The sequence below is a fragment of the Lemur catta genome, chromosome 1 (genome assembly GCF_020740605.2).
Source record: "Lemur catta isolate mLemCat1 chromosome 1, mLemCat1.pri, whole genome shotgun sequence".
Taxonomy (NCBI): domain Eukaryota; kingdom Metazoa; phylum Chordata; class Mammalia; order Primates; family Lemuridae; genus Lemur; species Lemur catta.
In genome coordinates this window covers 111,349,578-111,359,076 of record NC_059128.1, presented here as the reverse complement: position 1 = coordinate 111,359,076, position 9,499 = coordinate 111,349,578, and the positions used below count along the sequence as shown (strand labels likewise).

The 9,499-nt window shown below is 42.8% G+C and overlaps 1 pseudogene; it reads left to right on the top strand.

Moving 5' to 3' along the window:
- Positions 1–2,149: 2,149 nt before the first annotated feature.
- On the top strand, positions 2,150–2,461 carry LOC123636642 (annotated as a pseudogene).
- Positions 2,462–9,499: the final 7,038 nt, after the last annotated feature.

Below are 9,499 nucleotides of genomic sequence, written 5' to 3'. Positions count from 1 at the left end.
CATCTGATGGGAACAGTTTAAATTTGGGACAACCGGGCAATAATCCCTGGAGAAGAAGCTGTCATAATCTAGAGCAAAAATCATTCAACAACAGTAGGAGAAAGAAAATTCCATGTCAGCCTTACTCAACCATACCTGCAACTCAAAATGGATTAAAGATTTAAACATAAGACCTGAAACTGTAAAACTACTAGAAGAAAACATAGGGGGAAAGCTACACAACATTAGGGCAATGACTTTTTTTTTTTTTTTTTTTTGAGACAGAGTCTCACTCTTTTACCTGGGCTGGAGTGTCATGGCAACATCCTAGCTCACAGCAACCTCAAACTCCTGAGCTCAAGCAATCCTACTGCCTCAGCCTCCCAAGTAGCTGGGACTACAGGCACGCGCCACCATGCCCAGCTAATTTTTTCTATTTTTAGTTGTTTGGCTAATTTCTTTCTATTTTTACTAGAGAATGGGGTCTCACTCTTGCTCAGGCTGGTCTCAAATTCCTGAGCTCAAGCAGTCCTCCTGCTTCAGCCTCCCAGAGTGCTAGGATTACAGGCGTGAGCCACCGCGCCTGGCGGGCAATGACTTTTTATACTAATCCCATAGTGTAGACAAGAGCAAACATACACAAATGGGATTACATCAAAATAAAAGGCTTCTGCAATACAAAGGAAACAATTAACAGCGTGAAGAGACAACCTAGAAATTGTGAAAATACATTTGTAAGCAACATATTTGATAAAGGATTAATATCCAAGATATATAAGGAACTCAAACAACTCTACTAAAAGAAAATGAATAATCCAATTAAAAATGAGCAAAAGATCTGAAGAGACATTTCTCAAGAGACATGGGAATGGCTAACAGATTCATGAAAAAATGCTCTGCATCATTAATCATTGGGGAGATGCAAATAAAAACCACAATGAGGTATCACCTGACACCCATTAGAATGGCTATCATCAAAAAGACGAAAGATAATAAGTGTTGGTGAGGATGTGGAGAAATGGGAACCACTGTACACTGTTGGTGGTAATGTAAATTAGCATAGGCAGTATGAAAACAGTACGGACATTCCACAAGAAGCTAAAAATAGAATTACTCTATAATCCAGCAATCCCACTTCTGGGTATTTATCTGAAAGATCTGAAATCAGTACGTTGAAGACATATGAGCATTTCCATGTTCGCTGCAGCACCATTCATGATAGCCAAGTTATGGAATCAACCTACATGTCCATCCATGGATGAACAGATAAAGAAAATATGGTATATTTATGCAATGGAATATTATTCAGCCTTTAAAAAGGCAGAAATTCTGTCATATGCAACAACACGGATGTAATCCTAGCACTTTGGAAGGCGGAGGTGGGAGGATCACTTGAGGCCATGAGTTCAAGACCAGCCTGAGCAAGAGTGAGATCCCATCTCTACAAAAAACAGAAAAATTAGCCAGGTATGGTGGCACACGCATGTAGTCTCAGCTTCTCAGGAGACCGAGGCAGGAGAATCACTTGAGCCCAGGAGTATGAGGTTGCAGTGAGGTATGATGACGCCACTGCACTCTATCCCCAAAAGAACATATAAGATAAACAAGTTACTCTCCCTGCCCTCTCCCCCGACTCTCTATTTCTCACTTTGTGTCTTTCTATGCTCTTTCTATTTATATGTGTGTGTGTGTGTGTGTGTGTGTGTCTCCCCACTCCCTAAGGTAAGGAAAGCTAAGAAGGCAGCAATCCACAAATTAGGAAGACAGTCCTCACCAAAAGTCAACCTGCATTCTAAAGAAGTTTCTGAAGAAACGAAGAAAGGTTGGATAAATTTGTCTCTGCCAATATTAATTCCATTTCATTAAGACACCACAGCGAGAGTAAAAACACCCAACAGTAGGAAGGCATAACCATGAAATTCACAAATTATGAGGATCACTTTTATAACGATCAGAAATGTCAACTAATAGAAAAAAATCACATATTTCACAACAGAGGAATATAAACAACCAATGGACATGAAAAGAAGCTTACAACTGTTAATAATCAGAAAAATTCAAATCAAGGTTACAAGGTAGCACTTCAAACACACTCCAGAGAGTTCATTGTCCTTCTACTCACAGGTGGTGATGCCCCCATGAACCCTGTTGTCCTGATGGGGTTGGGACCAGGAAGGAAGAATGAAATATGAGTGGATATGTAAGAACAAGATCCAAATCCAGAGAAAGAGGAAATGATGAGCCTGTGGCTGTCCAGTAGCCCAGTGATGAACAACTGCAGCAAGAGAAACCACCAACTGAAAGTCAGGATGTTACCCCTAGTCAAGAGGGAGCAAAAGGAGCATTGGTCCTAGAAGCTGAATAGGAACTGACTCTGCAAAAGAATAGGGGTCAGCGCGGAGATGGTCCTGATGTCAAAGAGGAGGTTCTATCAAATCTAGAACCCACTGTAATACCCAAAGCAGGTGAAGGGCAACCCTAACTTCAAACAAAGACAGAGTGAAGCCAAACATGTTGTCCTTATGTTGGAAATTTGACTGTTTAAATTCTCTCAATAAGGCCAGGCCCAGTGGCTCATGCCTGGAATCTCAGCACTTTGGGAGCCCAAGGCTGGAGGATGCCTTGAGCCCAGGAGCTCAAGACCAGCCTGGGCAACATAGCAAGACCCGGTCTCCACTAAAAATTTAAAAATTAGCCGGGCATGGTGGCATCTGCTGTAGTCCCAGCTACTCAGATGGCTGAGTTGGGAGGATCACATGAGCCCAGGAGTTTGAGGCTGCAGTGAACTATGATCGTGCCACTGCACTCTACCACAGGTATCAGAGCAAGATCCTGTCTCATTTAAAAAAAAAAAAATTGCCCAAAGGTAGGTAGCACACATTTTCATTTTATTTTAGAGACAGGATCTTGCTCTGTCATCCAGGCCGGAGTGCAGTGGCCCAATCAAAGCTCACTGCAGCCTCAAACTCCTGAGCACAAGCGATCCTCCCACCTCATCCTCCCCAGTACAGGGACTACAGGCGTGCACCACGACACACAGCTTGGTGGTACACACTTTTGTGGAATGCATACACAAGTGGTCAGTCCTATAAAGAAAAGTAAGGGAATGAATAACAGGATCCTAACCCCAGTGAGTCTTTCAGACTTGCTGAGGCTGGATGACTGCAGAAACCCAGTGGACACATTCAGCTTTCAGTTTATCTTGACCATGACAGAATGAGGCTCAGGTAATAAGGGTCCCACTGAGCCAGTAGCTTAGCTTCAGGTAAGATGAATGGATGATAAACTTTCTCCAAGAGATGTAGCTGCCAGTAGGTAAAGCCACAAGGATCCTAGTGTTGCGCTGCTGCATTCTTAAACATTCCATGTAAATGAATACCTGAGTCTTGGAGATTTGTAAAGGGAAAGGGTTTATTTGGCTCAACCCAAACACAACCCATCAGGCCCCAGCTCCAACACTGGGGATCAAATTTTAACATGTGGTTTGGAGGGTAACTATAGCAACCAGCAAGGTCTACTGGGACTTTTCCTCCCTGGCTACTGAGTTCTTTGGAGATGTTAGGCATTCACTTTCAGAAAGAGATCAGTACTCTAGGTTTCTACCTGCCGTTTCAAAAAGAGGCTATGTCAGTCAGACTTTGGCCTTTCTGAGTAATCTGAAAAAAGCTATCATCTCCCTTTCTGCTACTGGGTTTCTATATTGTTTCTTTTAGACCAACTGGGAAGAGATGGTATGTGTGGCAATAGCAGAATCCACAGAAGAAAAAGGACAGGGAACTGCAAGCATGTGACACACCCATTCCAATCATGCACCCAGCAGAAGCCATGACAACAATTCAGGGACTCAGCCCACAGGAACCTACCCACAAGGTCACTTTAGTTTCCCTTTTCTACTGCCAACTTTGCCCAAAACCTTACAGGAACATGGACCAAGGAGGCTAAACTGCATGGGTTACAGGTTACAGTGACAGATACACTGCCACCAGACTACAGTATCTTTTGGCAAAGAGCAGGGAGAGTGCAGCACAGTGGCAGAGCCTCGCCCAAGGGCCAACGTGAGTATGACACTGATATGTTACCAACCACCATAGCTGCTTTCTCTCCCATGGGCAGTGGCTGAAATCTACCAGCATCTGGCAAGCTCCCAAGGCCCAGTGCCCCCTTTCTTTCTGCTCCTCAGTCCCTGGTACACTGGCTACCCCGGCACCCAAAGGTCCTTCTCTGTCAAGAATGGTCAGGAGGGAGACTCAGGTGCCTACATCCAACAGAAACATAAAAGTTTGAGTCCTTTCTCTCCCTGAAGTTTCCTGGTAAGCCAGATCAGTGCATATGCCCTGCGGTTTCCCTGAGGGGCTGGAAAGCAATCAGGAGCACAAAGCAGAGAGTGGACCCACACCAGTAGGTGAAGCTCTGCATTCACATGCAGATTCCAATGGCTGCGCACACCCAGCTCAACCAAAGAAATCATTGTTTTCAGTTCACCCAAAGTTTCAAATCAAATAGCAAGGACTTTATTGCTGACACCATGTTTTAACTCGTTGACCCAACAGTCAATGCCACAGCCACACTGCCCTTTGGCTGGGACAGGAGGTCTTACTGCTCCACCATCACCACATGCCTTCTTCCACCCAGAGGAGTAAACAACCACCAAAGCACTATTTAGTTAGCTTATTCCAGCCCTACCTCTTGTCGTTAGGACTCCTGAATAGGACCCAAGGAATCCCTATTCCCCTCTTTTCATCCACAACTTGGGCAAACAGCTTGGAGAAAAGATTCCGTTGCTAGATCCCAGAAAGTTGTACAACTCCACATGTGACCTGGGTATCCTTGTCCTTCCTCCACCAGGTCACGTTCCCATTGCCATGCCATCCTAGTGCCAACAAAACTGTGGGACCTGTGATTTGATTATTCCCTTCTTCCAAGGCAAGAAGTTAGCACGTTACTACTTCATGGATGTTGGCAGAGGACCTGAGACTTTGGAGTCAGAGACAGAGGAGTTTATTACTCATGGTTTAGCAAACAGCCCAAGCATCAGCACATTTGTGTTGGTTTCTTTTGTTTCCAAGTCCTTCGGTGGTGACACAAAGGGCAAAAGTGTCATCTCCACATACAGTGGGTTGTGTTAGAGAATAGGAATGCTGAGGTTGGGAAACACTATCTTACAGCAAGCAGTAAGCCGGCCTGCTCTTTGTCTCAAAGGGGAATGACTTTGCCTTTCAGGGTTACTCGCCACAAACAAAATCCGAGAAATGGCCTTGGCAAAGACCAGTCAGGGCCTTGCGTTCTAAGTGAGCTCAGCCAGATAAGTGGGAACATCAGAGACCCACGGAAACGTGGTTCTCAAAAGTCCACTCCTGGAGCCCACAGCACCCTAACTTGTTGCAAATTTTCACATGAATATGCCAGTGTCAGGCACTGCCCAACAGAAGCTGGAAACAAATAAATTTATCTGATGTATCACGTAGGAATGCTACTACCACTAGCAGTCCAAGCAGCAGGGTGAGGCCAATCCACAATATTGACCTCATCCATGAACCATCCATTTGTGTAGACATCACGTGGCCCTTTGTGGAGGTTCTGAAGGCTTTGCCACGCTCCTTAAATCCATATGCCATCCCTCGTCTGAGTTTTTCCATGAAGAGTAAGATATGAGGAGTGAGTCCTTATTCTTCACATTCACAGGCTTTTACTCCAATGTGAATTCTCATTTGGATATGAAGTCTCATGAAATATACAAAAGGCTCACCTTTTTTTTTTTTTTTTACATACATAGGATTTTTCACTAGCTTGAATTTGTTACAAGCATTGTGGCATGAGAAATATCTTAAGGTTGTAACCTACTCCTTGCCTCCCCAGGGCTTCACAGTAATTTTTAACATATAAAATAAGCTTTGTGGAATGAATGAAGGCAATTCCATTTGCTTTACAAGCAGAAGGCTTGTTCTCTCCAGTCTGAGTTCCTACACCTTCTGTAAGGCATGAAAAGTTAAAGAAAGCCCTACCATGTTCCTTAGGATGGGGTTTCAGTCCACTCTAAGTTCCTACATGTTCTGTAAGATCACATTCTTTAATATCATACAAAAAAAGAAAACCATTATTTCATAACATTCTCTTACTTTTTCTCACTTGATTCCTAAGTTCTTTCACCAGATGAGTTTGGATGCATTAAGGTCTAATAAACACAAAAATGCCTTTTTGCATGCCTTAGACTGATTGAAATCATCTTTTGTGTGATTTCTTACATGTCCAATAGACCAAACACTGAAAACACCTTCCCTAATTCCTTATATTCACAAAGTTCCTCTTCATTGTGGCTCTGAATGTGAATATTAAGGACTGTAGAATATCTAAAATGTTCCCCATGTTGTTTTCTGTTTGTTTTGAGACAGGGTCTTGCTCTATTGCCCAGACTAGAGTGCAGTGGCATCATCATAGCTCATAGCAACCTCAAACTCCTGGGCTCAAGCGATCCTCCTGCCTCAGCCTCCCAAGTGGTTGGGACTACAGGTGCATGCCACCATGACTGGCTAATTTTTCTATTTTTTGTAGAGATGGGGTCTCCTTCTTACCCAGGCTGGGCTGAAACTCCTGGCTTCAAGTGATCCTCCAGCCTCAGCCTCCCAGACTGCTGAAAATAGAGGCATGAGCGATCAGGCCTGGCCTTCTCATATTGTTTACTGCATTGTTTTGCTGGAGGTGGCCATAACAAAATACCATGCACTGGATGGCTTAAACAGAAACTTATTTGCACATAGTTTGGGGGGCTGGAAGACCAAGATCAAAGTGCTGAAAGGAGCTGTGTACTAAGCTTGGAACCGAGTGTCAAATTCCAAGCTCTTTATGGGGGAACTGGGAACCAGAAGTCTGTAAATTTTTAAAAAATGCCTTCACTGTGGCTCACACCTGTAATCTCAGCACTGTGGGAGGCTGAAGCAGGAGGATCACTTGAGGCCAGGAGTTCAAGACCAGCCTGGTCAACACAGTGAGACCCCTTCTGTACAAGAAACAAAAAAAAATTAGCTAGGCATGGTAGCACATGCCTATAGTCCCAGCTACTCCAGAGGCTGAGGCAGAAGGATCACTTAAGCCCAGGAGCTCAAAGTTACAGTGAGCTGTGATCACACCACTGCACTCTAGGGATGGTTTCCCCTAGAGGCCTTAACAGAAAGATCTCTCCCCTTGCCTTGCAGATGACCATTTCTGATCACTTCACATGGAATTCTGTTCCTGCTAGCCTGGTATCTCTTTCACCTCTTATAAGAAAACCAGTCATGTTGAATTAGGGTCCCATTTTAAATTAATCACTTCTCTAAAACCCTTATCTCCAAAATGTCATTACATCTTGAAGACTCAGGGGTTAAAGGCTTACCAGAAGAATTGGGGAGGGAGGTGGGACATAATCTAGGCCATTCTACTTATATTCATGAAGTTGTTCTCCAGCATGAGTTGGCATATAGATATTAAAGCTTGTGGCATGAAGGAAGGGTTTTCCCACACTGCTTACATTCATAGTAAATAACAAGTTGAGTTCTTAAATGCTTATTAAGGACTCAGCACTGGCAACAGTCTTTCCCACATTCCTTACATTAATATGGCATCTCTCCACTGGGAATCCTTACACAGACATTAAGGTTGAGGAACAAGAGAAGGCTTTCCCACATTCCTTACAATCATAGGATTTCTGTCCAGTAAGAGTTAGGCTATTTAAATCCTAAGGATTTAATAAAGACTTTCCCATATTCCCCATAAATATAGGGTTTCCTGTCACTGTAAATTCTTACATGTTCAGTAAGACCTGAGACAAAAGTGGACCCCACATTCCTAACTCCCAGAGCATTTCTTTACAATGTGAGTTTGTTCACAACTTTCAAGTGAATGGGAAGAGAGAGCTTTCCCACAATACTAACACTGATAAGGTTTCTCTCCATTATGAGTTTTTTTAATAATATCGAGGACTATAAGATTTGAAGGATTTATATTTGAAAGATGATACTCCTTGCATCATAGGATTTCTTTACAGTGTGTGAATTCATATACTTCAAATGAATTAGAATAACTGAAAGCCTTCCCACATTGTTTACATTTGTAGGGCTTTTCTCCAGTGTCAGCTCACGTGTGAATATTAAGGCTTGTGAAATGCTTAAAAGCATCCCCACATTCCTTAGATGTGTGTGGTTTTTCTACAATGTGAGTTCACATACGAATATTAAGGGAGAAGGAGTATATAAATCCTTTTCCTATCGCACCTGAAATAACATCTCTCCAGAATGAATACTAACACATGCATTAAGGTTTAAGGAACTAGTGAAGGCTTTCCAACATTTCTTATATTCACAGGGCTCTGTCCACAGTGAACTTATAAATATTTAGGAGGAGCTGAGCAATAATGAAGGCATTTTAATTTTTTTTTTCTTTGTAGAGATGGGCTATGTTACCCAGCCTGGTCTCAAACTCCTGGCTTCAAGTGATTCTCCTGCCTTCATCTCCCAAAGTACTGGGATTACAGGTGTGAGCCACAGTGAAGGCATTTTTTAAAAATTTACAGACTTCTGGTTCCCAGTTCCCACATAAAAAGCTTGGAATTTGACACTCAGTTCCAAGAAGTAAAAAGCTGAATAACCTGAAAAATCAACAACACTTCTTAGATGTGTAAGAGAAATAAAGTCACAGGAAAAACTGCTACTTTCAAAATTGGTGACAGACAGGTGGATACAAAGAATCACAGAGCAGAAACTACCTCGGGAACCAGTACCAGGGTAGGAAGACTAATCACTGAAGAACTGTGGACATGTATGGACAAGTCTGGGAGTTAAAAACTCTGGTCACTGGGGGGTAGGGGGGGTGTCCCCACACTGTATGAGTTTTACTTCCAGGAACTCAGGCTCTCGCACTAAGTATCAGAGAAAAATCCCCTCATGCTTTTGGTAGAGGAAGTGAAAAAGGAAGCATTTTTACACATATCAGGGCACTCTGTTCTTAACAAGGTCTGCCCTCAGGAGAAAGCAGTTAAACAAAGCCTAATCTTCTGGGGTTTTATGAGCCTAAATGACCAGAAGGAAGGGAAATATTCAACTCCAGCCATCTTTAGCCATCCTGACCCAATTAAAGGAAGGAAAAAAACTGTTAAGTTCACACAGTCCAGAGCCATAGACTCATGAAAGACCGAAATCTAATCACTGGACAATAGAACACTTCCCCTCTCCCCTAAATTTATCACCATGTTACTAAAGTCCTATTTACAGCAGTTCCTCTTACCCAGTATGTCAGGTCCAGGTATTAGGGAAAAATTACCAGGCATATTAAAAGTCAAAAGTCAGTTTAAAGAGAGCAAGCACCAGATATGGCAGGAATACTGATATTATGAGACTGGGGGTTTAAAACAATTATGGTTAATATGCTAAGAATGCTAATAGATAATGTAGACAGCATCCAAGAAGAGACAAACAGTGTAAGCAGAAAGATGGGATTCTAGGGAAGAAGCAAAAAGAAACCCTAGAAATTGAAAACAGTGTAACAGAAA